We start from the raw sequence: 17,399 nt of genomic DNA, 5'->3' as shown, positions 1-17,399 counted from the left end.
TGGGCGGAAGAACTATGTCTTCGTTATCCTCACAGTCCCCAGGGGAGTGTCTCTGGACATAGTCAGTGACAAATGAATATTTATTGAGTGAAAAAAAAAGATAAAAAAATTAATTTTAAGCAGCTTCTAGCAGAAAGAGAGCATAAGTAAACAGTGGATTCTGTTTCATGCCAATTTAACTGACCCGATCTCTGATACTAAAACGTAACAGAGGTCATGGAATTTCATAGCTGGGGAGGAAACTTAGGTCATACACAGTCTGGTCATCTCAGTTGACTGTTGAGCAGTGTGAGGAAAGGAGAAATCGACAATTATAGAGCACCAGCTGTATGCTCATCAGTGCTTTGCAATATCTAATCTTCACGGTAACCCCTTGCATACTCATTATTCGCTCTGAGAAATAGAATTTACTATGAGAAGTCATGGCAAGACAGGCTTCAAGTGACAGGTTCGTTCACAGATCCTGAGCAGAACTGGTTCTACTGAGCTTCAAAGCCACGTTCACTTCCTCACAGCCTGTCAAGGCAGCCCTTAAGCACTATAATTTTGCATTGCCTGATATTAACTTAAAATCACATAGTATTTAACTAGCCACTTACAAGAAATACAGAGATGGAAATATGTTACAAGGTATCGCAAAGAAACCATCATCCTTATCCAGGATTGGAGAAATTGGATAGGCCTCTTCAAGAAATAAATACATTAAACCACCAACACCATCACAACCGGTAGGAAATGATTACAGAGAGGAAGTTAAGGGACATAGTTTCCAAATGCAACCTATAGGACGTTAGCAGCATCCTGATTCACAAACTAATTGTAAAACAAAAACAAAAACAAAAAACCCAGGGAGAACTCTGGGGAAATTGAACATGAATGGATATAAGATGATATTAAGGACTATTGTGGATTCTTTTTGATATGAAACTACTATTTTGATTATGTTTAAAAAATCCTGGCATGTTAGAGATTCATACTTAATTATGGATAAAGAAATGTGATATCTTGGATTTGCTCTAAAATCTTCCAGGTGAATTCATCTACTATTTAATTAAAAGGCATGTTTTTAATAAAAGTTTTTAATTTGGTCTGGCTCTCAGGTCAGATATCACTTCTCTGGGGTCTGAGAAGCTCCGTGGACTGAGCTCTGTGGACTGATAAGCTCCAGTATAATTGAAATGTTCCACTCCTCCTCTGGGAACAGACCATCATAGCGGGGTCAGGACGGCTCATGCTTCTTGAAAACCCTTCAAGGTCATCTGACATCTCCATCTTGGAGACATCTCTTCAAACCAAAGCAAGGGCGTCCTTGGGGTTAGGAGTTCTGAAGTGAGCAAAATCCCTGAGCAAAAGAACAGCTATTTTTGAGGATTTTTGAAAAGTTTTTCCTTGTATAGCTGAGGAATGTGACAACTCATAGCTCATTTACATAAGCACTGCCTGAAGCCCCTAAGAAACTCCATCTTCCTCTTGATTTTTGGTTCAAAGTTGGTGGAGAAAGAAAGGGCTCATGCTGACTTCTGCCCACAGAAGTTCTATAGCTTCCCAGCTGTGTTAAAATTTAAAGAGAGACAGGAGTTGACGAAAGGGAGACAAGAACTCCATCGTTTGAGGGGGGTCTAGAACCTTCTCTGTCAGAATGAAGAAAGGGAACCCCCAATTTCCATACCAAGGACAACCTTTTAGTGCTCTAAATATTGGTGCTTTCTCTGTCTATAGCATGCACACAAAATACCCTGGACATTTTGTTAAAATATAGATTTTGATTCAGCTTGTCCAGGTAGTGCCTGAGACTGTACATTTCTAACAAGCTCCCAGAAGACGTGCTGCTGCTGGTCCACAGACAACACCCTGAGTAGTGATCACAAGGTCACTTTTAATGGTGGGATAGAATTTTCTTGTTTACCATATTCCAGGGTCCAATCCTTATTATGTAGTATTTGTGAAAACTAATCTGTTAGCCCATGTGAGTTCTATCCGAGAGTGAGTCTAATGAAGACTTAATGTTAAATAAATGGTGACCATTTAAATCCCAATAAATTATGGGGCGCCAGATGGCTCAGTCGGTTAAGCATCTGACTCTTGATTTTTGCTCAGGTCATGACCTCAGAGTTTTTGGGATCGAGCCCCATGTCTGTTGGGATTCTCTCTCCCTTTCTCTCTGCCCCTCCCCTATCTCTCAAAATAAATAAATAAACTTAAAAAAAAACAGTAAATTATAAACCTTCAGAAAGGACTGGAGGAAGAAGTGGTGAATAGGGATTGGGGACAAACATTTCCTGTGTTCTGGGCTTTTGTCATGTATTTTTCTCATTTAAGTCTTATAAAACCCCTCTGAGGTGAATGTCATTGTCCCCATTTTGTAATAATAAGAAACTGAATCACAAGCTTAAAACTATCCAAAGCAAAATGTGGGAAATTCTACAGGAAAAATGACCTAGTTTCTTTAAAAAATAAATGGCATTAAAAAAAGGAGGGAGGCAGGAACTGTCTCCGATGAGAAGAAACTGGATAGACATACCAAACAAATGCAGTATCCAGGACCTTGCCTGGGACCTGATTTAACCAAAAAACCTCCTATTAATAGCATTTTGGGGACATTTGGTAAAATAGACCATGGGCTGAGTATTACGTACTAAGGAATTGTTACTGATTTTGTGAGGTGAAGTAATGTTATTGCACTTATGTTATAAAGCAGAATTCTTATCAGTCAGGGACTGATTGGTGAAATTATATCCTGTCTGTATTTGCTTTAAAATACTCCAACAGGAAAAAGAAAAAAAATCAGGAGTGGGTTGGGGAAGCAGTAAAAGAAATAAGAATGGGGGAGTGTTGTAAATATTATTTTTTTTAAACATTTCTTGGGAAACAATTTTACATGTATAGAAATGTTGGGCTATTTTTAGCACACGGAGCCTGACTGCATATTGGCTAGCTTTCCCTAATGTTGCCATCTTATATAACCGTGGTGCCGTGGTCAAACCTGGAAATTAATATTGGTAGAACACGAGTAACTGACCTTGAGATTTTATTCTAATTTCTCTCCTTTTCCCCAGGGTTCACCAACTCCTGTTCTTTTGCTAATGCAAGTTTCAACCCAGAGTCCCCCTGTGCATTTAATTGTAATGTCTCCTTAGTTTTCTTGAATCTATAGCTGTCCCTCCATCTGTCCGGTTTTTCATGCCCTTGACACTTGTGAAGAGTACTGATGAGTTATTTTGTAGCGTGTGTTCCAGTTTAGGTGTGCCTGATGTTTCCTCATGATTGGATTGAAGTTATGATGATAATTATTGAAGCTGGGTGGTATATACTACTTTGGGATAGTTTGAAAGTTTCTGTAGAAGTAAAGTTTTCTTGTTTTTTTTTTTTTACAACATAGAATAAGGTTACATAACTTCTTTACACTATCTTAGTTATTAGATGAGCAGATCTGGGATTAGAGCCCAGATTATTTTGACTAAAAAAAATCTGACCTTTACATTACAAAGAGTTTACAAAGAGCGTGACACAAAGCAAAGGATATTTGGTTGTTAAGGTTGTGTTCCTGGATTAGCCTTGCAAAAGAATTTTTACTGCCCTGAGAATAATTAATCAAGCCACGGGTAATAGGTATATGCCAATAATGGATATAATACGTCAAGACTGAACTGTCTTTCAGGGGCTTCATTATGAATGAGAAACTAAAACCCACACAAGTTAGCTCAAATAAATATTGAATATATGGTAAAGAGATGGGACATAGAATTCAAAATCAGGAAAAATAACAGGCTTCCCATGGGACAAGAATTGGGGAAAAACAAAAGTATAAACATTTACTCTCTATTTATTTGTCTGTCTCTCTGGAGACACATGAAATAGATAATTTTCTGCTTCTTTTTGTGTGTCTGCTTCATTATCTTGCTTCTCTGGGTAACCATTCTTCATTTTATGTGTTCATAAAATAGTAGATGTCTCCTCCATCTTGAGTCTATAGGACCTTAGATACAGGAATTATCACCAAGTGATTTTCAAATTCTAGGCTTCTTCATTCAAAATCCTCAGTCATATAATCCAGTTTCCCTCATCTTGTGGGTTAAATGACCTTTCTAGTCCAATGAACTGTGATCATTGAGGGGTGGGGACTTATGGTACTTATTGTATTGGAGTCTACTCCTTCACCTATGGCTAAAAATGGGACCAGGAGATGGTGAGGTCAGGCTAACTTAAAAGGAAACAGGAAATGTCATACCTCATTCCGTAGTATTGGCCATTGATGAATTTTGTCCACTTTTTCTTGATTCTAAACCCTCAGAAGAGGTTACAGTTTCTGATTTCTGGTTTTCACTGTTGCAGAAGGAGAAAAACATAACCTATTAACATTAGGTGGTGTGATTTTCTTGAAAGTCTGCAATTTTCTGTCAAAGAATAGGCATGATACTAAGTTCTTTGGGTAGGATGACACTATCCTTTTCCTTGAGGAAGTCAGAGACTAGTAGAAGAGAGAGATGTGGAATTTAAAAATGACAGCACTGGGGCACCTGGACAGCTCGTTTGGTTGAGTGTCTGACTTTGGTTCAGGTCGTGATCTTGTGATTTGTGAGTTTGAGCCCCATGTTGGGCTCACTGCTATCAGCATGGATCTGCCTTCAGGTTCTCTGTCCTCCACTCTCTCTCTGTCCCTCTCCCACTCACTCTCTCTCTCTCTCAAAAAAAAAAAATAATAACAATATCATGTGATTAATGCTACAGTGGAAGTATATACAGGTACATAGGAATAGCAAAAGGAATTAACCATGCTTGTGGAGGGCGGATGAGAAAGTCTTCAGAAGAAAGGGGACATCTGAGCTAGAATTTGAAGGCCAAGTTTGGAGGTGAAACACTTTTCTAAGATGATTCTTCTTGTAGGATCAACTCTCCATCCACCATCTTGAATCTGTAAAATGAACCAAGATATATCCCTCTTCCTCTGCAGGACCAGTGGGCTTAGTTATTCAGGCCTCTCCTGTTTTCTGCTGCATAAGGTTTTATTTTAATTTATTTTTTTCTTTTATAGTTTATTGTCAAGTTGGTTTCCATATAACACTCAGTGCTGGTCCCTACAAGTGCCCTCCTCCATGCCCATCACCCGCCTTCCCCTCTCCACCACCTCCCCTCAGCCCTCAGTTTGTTCTCAACATTCAAGAGTCTCTCATGATTTGCTCCCCTCTCCCTCCCCAACTGTTTTTTCCCTTCCCCTTCCCCACAGTCATCTGTTAAGTTTCTCCTGTTCCACTTATACGTGAAAACATATGGTATCTGTCCTTCTCTGCCTGACTTATTTCATTTATCTACTGCCTTAGCTTTTAAGAATTAAGTTTTGGGTATTATTATGTGTTCTGCTGTTCCTGATTGCTGAGGTATTTGAAATTCACTTCCATTGATTAGGCTTTTTTCCCTTGACTTCTTAAAATCAGGTAGTTTGATCAACTAATCTGGTCTTAGAAAAGTAGATACAAGAAGAGAGCTAATCACTATTGGCAATAGCCGGAGTATGCAAAGAATGCAAATGGCTATCAACTGATGAATGGATAAAGAACGTGTAGTCTATATAAATATAATGGAATATTACTTGGTGATCAAAAAGAATGAAAACTTGCCATTTGCCACAATGTGGATGGAAGTATAAAATGTATTATGCTCAGCGAAATAAGTCAGTCAGAGAAAGACAAATGTCATGTGATTTCATTCATATGTAGAATTTAAGATACAAAACAAATGAACATAAAGGAAGGGAAACAAATATTATATAAAAACAAGGAGGGAGACAAAACATAAGAGACCCTTAAATACAGAGAACAAATGGAGGGTTGCTGGTGGGGTTTGGGGTTGGGGGGGGTGGGCTAAATGGGCAGGGGGCATTAAGGAGGACACTTGTTGGGATGAGCATTGGGTATTATATGTAAGTGTTAAATCACTAACTTCTATTCCTGAAATCTTTATTATACTATATGGTAACTAACTTGGATGTAAATTTTAAAAAATAATAATTAAAAAAAAAGAGCTAGGTATGGAAAAGTGAATTCACCTGAGCCTGTGGATTCTAAGAACCAAAATATTTGGCATGGGTCTTTCATTTTGTCTCAAAGCATCCATTTTAACCACCAGGCTGTTGAATATCAGGGTGGCGGATGGATCTGGTTAATTACCAGGAGTGTTGGGTGGAGATGTGTGTATATATATATACACACCTACTCCCTTTGTTGTCAATCTGTGTGTAACCAGAAGTCACAACATTTAGAATAACAACATGGGTAAAACACAGCTGGATTATTATAGAACAATGTAATAGCCACATGTCTTTCCCTGGAACATGTACAAGCAATGCCAGAAAAGTGCTAAACAAATTAAGTCAAGATTCAAAATGGGCCTGTCTATTTACTATCCTAGGATCCATTGGCCATCTGGAACATACAATAAAAGGAAATCCATTAGAAGGAAACTTCTGAAACATTCAAACGTTGTAACTTGGCTTTGGAAATCTTAAAAGAAGAGGACAGCGGAACCAGTTCCTACTTGGACTGGAGTTTGTTTATTTTGCTTATTTGAAATCAGAGCCAAAGGCCCTAATGGTTTTGACTAGCTCTATGTGTTTGTTTCTGTACTTTTGGGCTGGGCCAGTTTCTGCAGATGAGACTTCGCAGATAGCACAAGGCTTTCCCTCTGGTTTTAAGGACCTTCAACATTTCTAAAAACTCAGTCCTGAAATTATGTCTTCTCCAGAAAGCTGCCTCTGCATCATGAGAAGAAAAAGCATTACTTAATTTATAACCATTTATGGGGTCCCTGCTGTGGGAAGGTAGGATCATTGTGCTATGGGGTGGAAAAAACCCATGGGGTGTGGGCAAGAGAGTAACCCTTACTCTCAAAACAGCCTGTGCTCTACTTGGGGAGACAGGTATCTACCCATGTACCTTGACTTCACCAAGGGAGAGAGGGAGAGAGAAGGGAGGGGTGGGAAACCCAGCAGTTTAGCAATCTTATAAAGAGGAACATCAGCATCAGGATGATGTACTTTTCCATCTCATCTTGGGGACAGGGTTGAGCACAGACAGCCTTCCTCACCTGAGTACTGGCAACTCCAGCTGGAAGTCCAGGCATGAATTTCATCCCCTCGGTGTGCTCAGCAATGGGAGAGCCTTGAGACTTAGGGCACTGGAGGGACCCTTGTCTGTGTTGGTGCATGGGTGTCTAAGGAGTCTCTGCTAGGAAATGCAAGAGCTGGGATTAAAACTCCCAATCTGGTTGACTTCAAATCCCACAGCTTGGGGACTGGCATGGATACAAATCAGCAAGGCATTTAACTTCTGACCCCAGATTCTTCCTTAGCAAAGTAAGAGACTTGGAATCAGTTTCCAAGTTCTCTCTCTCTTTTGAAGCAATGGAATACTTCTTTCAAATAAAATATTACTCAAGCCTAGGACAGAAAACAGATAAAAGTCAAACTGCTTTGGTTGAAACCTAAGTGGGGGCCAGAGCCCTGACCTCCATTTTGCCCCAGAAGAGTCCAGCATATTGTGTTGCATTATTGTTCAGAAAATACTCCCCCTCCTCTACCCCTTCTGTGGGAGAGTGTATTTACCATCTCATAGATGAAGTGCTTGCCTGGGTGACTTGCCTTGGCTGATGAAATAGAAGCAGATGTGACATCCTTCACATTCAAAACGAGCTTCCATTACCAAGATGGCTTGGTGTCTTGCACTCCTGGCTCCCGTTGTGAGGAAAGTGGGATTCAAGGAGTCAGTGCTCCTGAAGCCTGGAAGAATATAGATGGAGCACATATGCACTTTGCTTTAAGCCTCAAGCAGACCCTTTCTGGTGAACCCATGAATGAGAAATAAAGGTTTGCTTTTGCAGGCAAAATGAGATTTTGGAATTCTTGTTGCACGGGGTAATCATAGCTCAGGCTGACTAATGTAACATCCTGCAACATATACTCAGCACCTGTGTGGCTCAGAGTATAGATCTAATCGGTGGAGAACAGTGAGAATCTGCAACATGAAGCAAAAACACAACAAGCACCACAATAACACAATCCCACACTTGTTCCCCCGATGTTGATCATACCGGAGTAGTTTTTGTGGCTTCGATGCCTCGTGTTGCCCTTTTCCTGTCCTGTTTTTCAGCTCAGTTCTCCAGAGTCTGGCATGATTTATGAGCTTCCTTATATTACTCAAAATAAGTTATTCACTCATGAGTCATAAAGAGTTGGTTTCTGTCACTTGAAACCAAAGCTCCCTAACTGACATATACATGCTCACTGCTTTGGTCACTACAGGATCTCTATCTATAGATCGATATTATATGTAAAGAAGAGGGAGTTCAGAGATGTGGAAGGGGGGGGTGAGATTAGCTTACCCGATTGGTAGTTTCACTCTGGCAAAGCTTGAAAAGCTCACTACCGTGTACTGTTGGTGCTTCACCTTAATTTCCAGTACCAAGCCTTCTATCCTCTCCCGGCTACTGTGACAGTTCGCTGGCCATGACTCACAGTGGCCCCTTCTCTAGAGAGTTGCTCTGGGCTTGATGGAAGTGGCCTCACCTTCCCACCCCTAGCAGCCTGCAGACAGTGACTAACACAGGGATCTCTGAGCCAGCCCCGGGCCCTAAGTGGACCAACTCTGTGAGACATGCCCCAGAGCTCCTGTGGAATCAGGTGGAAGCTGAACTCCAGCTGTGCCCATATCGTTCCTCAGCTCTTCCCTCTGCCCGATACCATGGCCTCGTCCCCCTTCCCCTGAGAATCCTCTCTCAGTAAATCATGGACTCCTGCATCCGTGTCTCAGGCTCAGATTATGGGGAAACAAAACTAAGATGTTCTCTCTCTCGGGCATCATGCTGCCTCTGTGGCTACAATACATTTTGTGGTAAGAACTCATTTTATAGTGAAAATTTCAAGGCAAAGGGGGTTAGGGTATCATAGAGACCCTGCAAAGTAATAAACACGCCCCTCATCATCCTGATGGCAGCATCTAGGCCACTGCCACCAGGGAGTGGTGGCTTTTAGAAGAGATAGTGCAGACCTGAGAAGATGGTCATATTTGCTCATTGAATGGGCAGTTTCACTCTGGCAAAGCTTGAAATGGTTTGGTTGTTAGCAGCTTTCACACTAGGCCAAGAGGCTCCATCCAAGGGGCTCCTATTATCCTGCTTCTGTGGGCTCTAAGTTTTCCTCAAATATGTGCCAAAAACCAGTCCCTCACTGGCATCTAAATGGACCAGAAGGGGTTCCTTTATATCTTCTCAGCCATTTATTGACCACGTACCGGATGCATCACTGTGCTCTGGACTGAGGATGGAGTAACGAACCCACCCCAGCCTTGCTCCGTGAAAGCTACAGTCTATTGAGGCAAAGGTATTTTAGTTTAAAAGTTAGAGAATTATGTTTTAAAATACTATAGCAATAATGGCTTCCAATGAGAAGAACCAGTGACAGTATCGTGGGGGCTCTGTAGTTCTATATGGATCACAGTCTGTACCTGGGCCCACAGTACCCTGGAATCCCCACCTGCAGCAGCGCATATGAATTTGCCAAAATAGGGACCCAAAGAAATGTGTACATATAAGCATAGCCTTTTCTGGTTAACATTTTAAAACTGAATACTTGAAATTTTTACCAGTGCATGTTCTTCTAAACAGCAGTGCCTTTGGACAGGCATCCTGCTGCTGAAAATTCCATTCTTGTTCTCTTCTGAAATGTGAACTCTTTACCTAGCCTTCGAGAGACATTTCAAATCGTATGCGCTCTGAGAACCCTCCAGTCACACCACAGCTGGCAAAGCATTGCCTGGAGTTTTCCCTTCTTATGTGCTTCCCTCTACAAATAGGCAATGAGCTTCTCGTCAGGGCAAAGATCAGCCGAGAGTGTAGAAACTCAAATAATAATGAGGATAGATGATTATCATTGAGCCCTTATTACAAAACACACACTGTTCCAAGATGGTTACGCTACCTCATTTAACTTCTCAAACATTTTATTGTCCCTATTTTGCAAATGAGTCCTGAAGCACAAGGAGGTTAAGTAACCTGCCTGAGGTCACAGAGTGGGTGACTAAAGCAGGTTTCTGATCTAGCAGAGTACCTGTTGTGGTTTCCAACTCCAGCACTCTCTCTCTCTCTCTCTTTCAGTTTTATTTATTTATTTTGAGACAGAGACAGATCACGGGAGCCAGGGTCTTGGGGTGGGGCAGAGAGAGGGGGAGAGAGAGCTGGGGAGGAGGGGAGAGAATCCCAAGCAGGCTCTGCACCATCAGCAATGCAGGGCTCGAACTCATGAACTGTGAGATCACCATCTGAGGCACAACCAAGTGTCAGACGCTTAACCGACTGAGCCACCCAGATGCCCCCCCAAGTCCAGCTCTTAATCTCACTAGGGCTTCCTCGCCTGGCATCCACACAACCCTGAGTCCAATAACAGAATTCAGGGGGACCGTTATACATGGATGGGAAAAACATCTCACCTTTTGGTAACTTTCAGCTGAATTGTCGCACTTCCTCTGATTGGGAATGCAGGCAACAGGCAGATGTTTGCAGAATCTGTGCCGTGGTCACTAGCACACATCATGGAGATTTTCTCATCACATGATAGTTGTGACTGCTTTCTTGAAATAGTGTTTACGTCTTCACTACTTGGGAGTCACAGTAGTCATTGTATCTATCACTGTATCTTGTTGTTTACAGCATTTGATAAAATATAAACCATACAATCCTTAAAAATATCTCTTGTGCTTCAATAAATTGTCTTCTTTTATAATCCATGTTTTTTAAAAAAAATTATGAATTTAAAGCATCATTCTGAATGAACTGCTGATACATGCTTCCACATCATGTTAAATGAAAGCACCAAATCATAGAGGACCACATGTCACATAAATGAGTCCATGTATTTTAGTTTATTTAAAATATTTTTAATGTTTATTTATTTTTGAGAGAGAGAGAGAGAGAGAGAGAGACAAGACTGTGAGTGGGAGAGGGGCACGCAGAGAAAGAGACACAGAATCCAAAGGAGGCTCCAGGTTTTGAGCTGTCAGCACAGAGCCTGATGTGGGGCCCGAACTCATGAACAGTGAGATCATGACCTGAGCCAGAGTCGGATGCTTAACCAACTGAGCCATGCACGTGCCCCAAGAGTGATTCCATTTATATAAAAAATCCAGAAAAGGCAAATCTGTAGTGGCAGAAAGCAAGTTAGTGGTGGCCAATGACTGGGGAAGGGGAGCTAGAGAGTAGCTACTAAACAGATACGTTTTGGGGCGCCTGGGTGGCTTAGTCGGTTAAGCGTCCGACTTTCGCTTAGGTCATGATCTCGCGGTTCGTGGGTTCGAGCCCCGCGTCGGGCTCTGTGCTGACTGCCAGCTCAGAGCCTGGAGCTTGTTTCAGTCTGTCACTCCCTCTCTCTCTCTGACCCTCCCCTGCTCACGCTGTCTCTCTCTCTCCTAGAAATAAATAAAACATTAAAAAAAAAAATTTAAACAGATACGTTTTTTTTGCGGGGTGAAGAAAAATGTTCTGAAGTTAGATACCAGTGATGGTTGTACAACTCCATAATTATACTAAGAACTATTGAATTGTATACTTACAATGTATGAACTTTATGATATGGAAATTAGATCTTAGTTAAGCTGTTTAACCAAAACATTATATTGATAAGGGATTGGTAGACTTCCCTGGGCTTCTGTGGATCCATCAGCACAAAGTTTCAAAGCCCCGCTTGTGGTTGTGTTTGGTAACTACACAGAGAGCTTCTGATTTAAATGAAAAAAGAAGAGGAAGAAGAAAGAAGACAAAAAAAAATAAAAGGCAATTGCTAACTATTGTGAGTTTAAGTAACTGAATTTATATCATGAAATAAAGCAAGGTAGAACTGAGAGTATGGAATGTGAATATCAGGGAGAACTTTTCTGGGTCACTTTCAGAGGACTATAGTAACAAAACAAGGGTCTTGGAGGTCAACATTTGATCCATTGCTCCTTATTCTAAGGTATCATATTTCCTTCCATTTTTCCAATTAAGTCCCTGCTCTCAGGAAACCCCAGAGCAGGAAACAGTAACTTGCTTTCATTTTCTGCTCACCCGCACCCCACAAAGACACCTTTGTGAGGAGTGCAACAAATTCCTCTTCTGCCCCTTTCATGGAGCCATCCTCTTTGCCCACAGAGTTCTCTTTTGTAGCCTGTCCCCTGGGGTGGTTGTTGGTGAGGCCTGAATGAAAAATAGTTGTTTCCGGGGTACCTTTGCTTCAGACATCTCTTCCTGGAAGTCTCCTTCTCCCCAGCAGGCACCTTGCCTTTTCCATGACGATTCTCTGATGACCAAGCCCAGCCAGCCTGCTGTGGTGTGAATGGCGTCCTCCTCACCTCCTTCACTGCTCATGGGGGGTCCCACAGTTCAGCCTTACAGCAGGCACTGTTGGTGCCCTTCCTGGGGTCCCCTGAAGCTTTGGGGGACACTTTTGAAAAACAAATTGAGTATAGTTGACACACAATGTTACATTAGTCTCGGGCATACAATGTAGTGATTCCACAAATTCATATGTTGTGCTGTGCTTACTCCAAGTGTGTAGCTACCACCTCTCATCATACAACGCTATTACAGTCCTGGTAATTATATTCCCTATGCTGTGCCTGTTATTCCCATAATCTATTCATCCCATAACTGGAAGACTGTACCTCCCAATCTCCTTTACCCTTTTTGCCCAACTGGGGGACCCTTTCTATTTGTGCAGACAGCTTTTTATCTTAAGCGCCTGCGACGCTGTTGGTCTGAAGGGTTTCCTTGGCCAGAGAAAGATGAGCCAGGGATTTTAAGACTTCAGGAACAATCTGCAACCAATGATGGATGGGGGTTAGTGGATAAACACCTCGTTTTCTTCACCCTTCAGGGGGGTTATTCTGGAGTGTCTTTCCATGACTGAGTCCCAGGTGTCCAAGTGCTAACCTGCTCATCAACATATTATTACCCTGGCTTCATTCTCTGTCTCACTCCATCACCCCCTCGCTCGTGCTTGTTGAAATCATACTCCAGATAAACTTGTTGCCCTCATGTTCTTGTCTTAGATCTTGACTTAGGGTGATCTTAACTTAGGCAGGCATGCATGAGACATGGCTATAGCAGACCTTTAAATATGATAACTGTCAGAGGGACCCGTCAGGTAACAAGCCCAGGGCCAAGCAGATCCACTTCGATACAGGCTTCTTATCCCACTACCTCTGACGTTTTTTAGCTCTTCTTTTTGAACTGCCTTCAGTGCCCACAGAACATTGGATTCTGATCTCTAGACATTTTCACGTGCTGAGCATTAACAGAATTGTTTTAAACTGCCAAAGTTAAATCAGGCTACATCTAAATGTAAGATTGATTTGGGCAAGTGACAGGACTCTCTTTCCTCCCCATTGATCAAAATGACTCTGGAGGGGAATTCCAAGAAATCTGTTATCCAATTCACAAGAACCATAAGGTTGAAACAATCCAAAGAGCCCTCACATGATGAATGGATAAACAAATGTGGTCACGCCATATGGCGAAGTATTACTTAGTCTTAAAAAAGAATACTGGTACGTGCTACAACATGGATGAACTTTGAAAATCTTAAGAGAAAACAGTCAGGTACAAAAGGCCACATCCTGTATAATTCTATTTACATGACACGTCCCAACGAGATAAATCCATAGGGAAAGGAAGCAGATAAATGGCCGCTAGAGGGTGGGTGGAAGTGGGAATAGGGGATGGCTACTTGATGGGTGTGAGGTTTCCTTTCAGAGTGATGAAAGTGTCCTGGGACTGGATAGAAGTGGTGGATGTATCTTATGCAAATGTATGAAATGCCACTGAAACGTGCACTTCAAACTGGCTAATGATTAACTTTATGTTATGTGAATTTTACATCAATTAAAAAATGGTATGTATTGAAGTATGTATTACTCGGATGGTAGTGTCCTTCCATTCTTTTCCTGCAGGCAGGCGTGATATGCTAATTATTTGGCAAGCTTCATATGAACTGGCTCTGGTTCTGGAGAGAAGGTCTGAGACAGGCCAGAGGGGCAGGACTTCTGTGGCTCTGATCAGAGAGGCTTGGGAAGCTGGGGCCGTGAAGGGGATTAGTGGTTTACCATGTGGGCGGGAAGTGTTTCAGGATCTTAACAACTGGACAGTCTTTCTGAGCTCTACTGGCTAAGCATCAGCTCTGCCCACAGGGGATGATGGGGAAACTGACCTCTGTGTTTACCTAGTGGGATTTTTTCTTTCTTTCTTTCTTTTTTCTTTTCTTTTTTTTAATGTTTTATTTATTTCTAGAAGAGAGAGAGAGAGAGAGAGACAGAGTGAGCAGGGGAGGGTCAGAGAGAGAGGGAGATACAGACTCTGAAATTGGCTCCAGGCTCTGAGCTGGCAGTCAGCACAGAGCCCGACGCGGGGCTCGAACCCACGAACCGCGAGATCATGACCTAAGCAAAGTCGGACGCTTAACCAACTAAGCCACCCAGGCGCCCCTACCTAGTGGGATCTTTGTCCAAGAACAATTTCCCCTTCCAGCTCCATGGTCCAAAATGGGTCAGGGGCGCCTGGGTGGCTCAGTCTGTTAAGCGTCCGACTTCAGCTCAGGTCATGATCTCATGGTCCATGAGTCAGAGCCCCACATCAGGTTCTGCACTGACAGCTGGGAGTCTGGAGCCTGTTTCAGATTCTGTGTGCCCCCTCTCTCTCTCTGACCCTCCATAGCTCATACTCTGTCTCTGTCTCTCTCTCAAGTATAAATAAACATTAAATTAAAAACAATTTTTTAATGTTTTTATTTATTTCTGAGAGAGAGAGAGAGAGAGAGAGAGAGACAGTGGGTCAGAGAGAGAGGGAGACACAGAATCTGAAACAGACTCCAGGCTCTGAGCCAGCTGTCAGCACAGAGCCTGATGCGGGGCTTGAAGCCACGAACCGTGAGATCATGACCTGAGTCAAAGTCGTACACTTAACTGACTGAGCCATTCAGGCGTGCCTAAATTTTTTTTTTTTTAAATGGGACAGGTCTAGCACCAGTGACCCCACCATCCTCCTACCTGGCAGCCATCAGGCCCTGATGCTATTAAGACGAATACTCTGGGGCACGATGTTCATCTCCTGTCCATCCTCATCCCCTTCCTAGAGGCTGGGAAAATCCATATTTTGGAATCCTATGGAAGCACAGGTGAGAGGCTGTGTGAGAGGCACATTCAAAATGTGGTCTGGGGGCACCTGGGTGGCCTAGTCGGTTAAACATCTGATTCTCGGTTTCAGCTCAGGTCATGATATCAAGGTGCATGGGTTTGAGCCCTGCATCGGGCTCCATGTTGTAGATGTGGGGCCTGCTTGGGTTCTCACTCTCTCCCTCTCTCTCTGCCCCTCTCCTGCTCTCTTTCTCTCTCTCAAAATAAATAAATAAACTAAAAAGAAAATAAAAAAAGTGCTCTGGAGTCAGCAACTTAGGTGTCACTTGTGAGTTTGTCTGAAACACACAAACCTTCCCCAGCCCTGCTGAATCAGGACCCCTGGGTAATTTCCATGCACATTAAAATTTCAGAAGCTGAACTTTAAGAAAGAATGCCTTAGGACCTCTTCCTATTTTGTCTGAAAAATGTAGGTTTCTGCCTCTCTCTCTTACAGTTCTCTTACTGCCACAATTTGGGGAGAAAAAACATGCCTTAGATCTCTTTGGATACTGTGCAGGGCTTTTCTGGACAGAACCAAACATAGCTCACAGAACGCTCATGATTTCTTTAAGGTCCCCTGTTTCATCTTAGAAATTCATATGAATTTTTCACTCTGTTTCGTGGTTTATTGATGTTAACCTTAACATAAAATTGTTTGCTTTTTACCTCTCAAATCTCTGAATGGAACTCAAGCTTCAGGAAGATGCAGGGTATTTTTATTCCCCATGGCTTTGTATTGCCCAGAATCTTGTGCACCCTGTAGACTTAAAAGCAGATATAGAGTGATTCAGAAGTTTGTAATTCAAGGGAAACCACTGGCCATTTTAGGCTCCAATTACTAGGGTAAATGTAAGGATGCAGAAATATGATTAGATGAGAAGAACTTTCTCTGAATTCTTTTTTTTTAAGTTTATTTATTTTGAGAGAGAGACAGCACATGAGCAGAGGTAGGAGTAGATAGATAGGTACATAGATAGATGATCAATAGATAGATAGATAGATGATCAATAGATAGATAGATCGATAGATAGATCGATAGATAGATGGATAGAGAATTCCAAACAAACCCTGAGCTGTCATTGTGGAGTCCCATGTGGGGCTCAATCTCACCTGAGCTGAAATCAAGACTCAGACACTTAACCAACTGAACCAGCCAGGTGTCCTTTTTCCTTTGAATTTTTAACTCTGGGTACTGACTATTGAACAGAAACAAAAATCCATGGTGGTGGTGGTGGTGGGCGTGCCTTCAACTAAAGCAGGAGGGATTTAGAATAGCTCTGTAAAAGATTTCTGAACTCAGTGACTGTCTTAGGATGAATATTCTTTTCTTAAAATGTTTTTTAAAAATTTATTTCTGAGAGAGAGAGACAGCGTGAGCAGGGTAGGGTCAGAGAGAGAAGGAGACACAGAATCTGAAGCAGCCTCCAGGCTCTGAGCTAGCTGTCAGCACAGAGCCCGACACGGGGCTCAAACCCACAAACCATGAGATCATGACCTGAGCCAAAGTTGGATGCTTAACTGACTGAGCCACCCAGGCACCCCAGGATGAATACTCTTAAACAGAGCCTGAGACAAGGATTTGGTATGATTTATTGAAGGGGCCTCTTAATAAACAGGGAGTGAGGGAAGCAGGGAGAGGCTAGGAGTGGAGCGAGAGTATGGCCTTAGGGAAAATCCAGCTTTCACAGGAAGCTCTGGAGTACAACACACCACAGAGTTGTCTCACTGGAGGTAAGAGCGATGGCGTTTCATTCTCCAATGTCAGGCAGTCATTGGTGCCTCTGGGCAGCCTGGTTTCTGTTCACCCCAGGGCAGTTCTCTGCAGAGAGGGACTGTCTTCGTTAGCAGCAAATCCTCATAGCGGCCCGGGAAGGTGGGCTGGGCAGGCCTCCATCTGCGACAGCATCTAACATTGATGCCCCATCATGTCATTCTCTCACGTAGAGATTGCATCCTGTTTGATTTAATAGATTTCACTGCCATTGCCTCTTTTAAACTGTGGCCGGGCATGACCACTGTGGACAACCTCTGGTTTCTGCTCTTGAAAACAAAATTCCCAAAGGATCGTGGTGATTCCCACCCAATGCCCCACCCACTTGTCATTTCATTCAGGTGACGTTCCTGGGGTGGCTCCCTTCCTTCCCACTTTTCATTTCTGCGCAGTCCTGCCCTGGCCACGCCCATCAGTCCAGGGGAGCTTTTTCCGGA

This window comes from Hyaena hyaena, unplaced genomic scaffold, assembly GCF_003009895.1.
Source record: "Hyaena hyaena isolate Hyena2069 unplaced genomic scaffold, ASM300989v1 scaffold_16, whole genome shotgun sequence".
Lineage (NCBI taxonomy): Eukaryota > Metazoa > Chordata > Mammalia > Carnivora > Hyaenidae > Hyaena > Hyaena hyaena.
The sequence above is the reverse complement of the archived record's forward strand: the minus strand, read 5'-3'. Positions refer to the sequence as shown.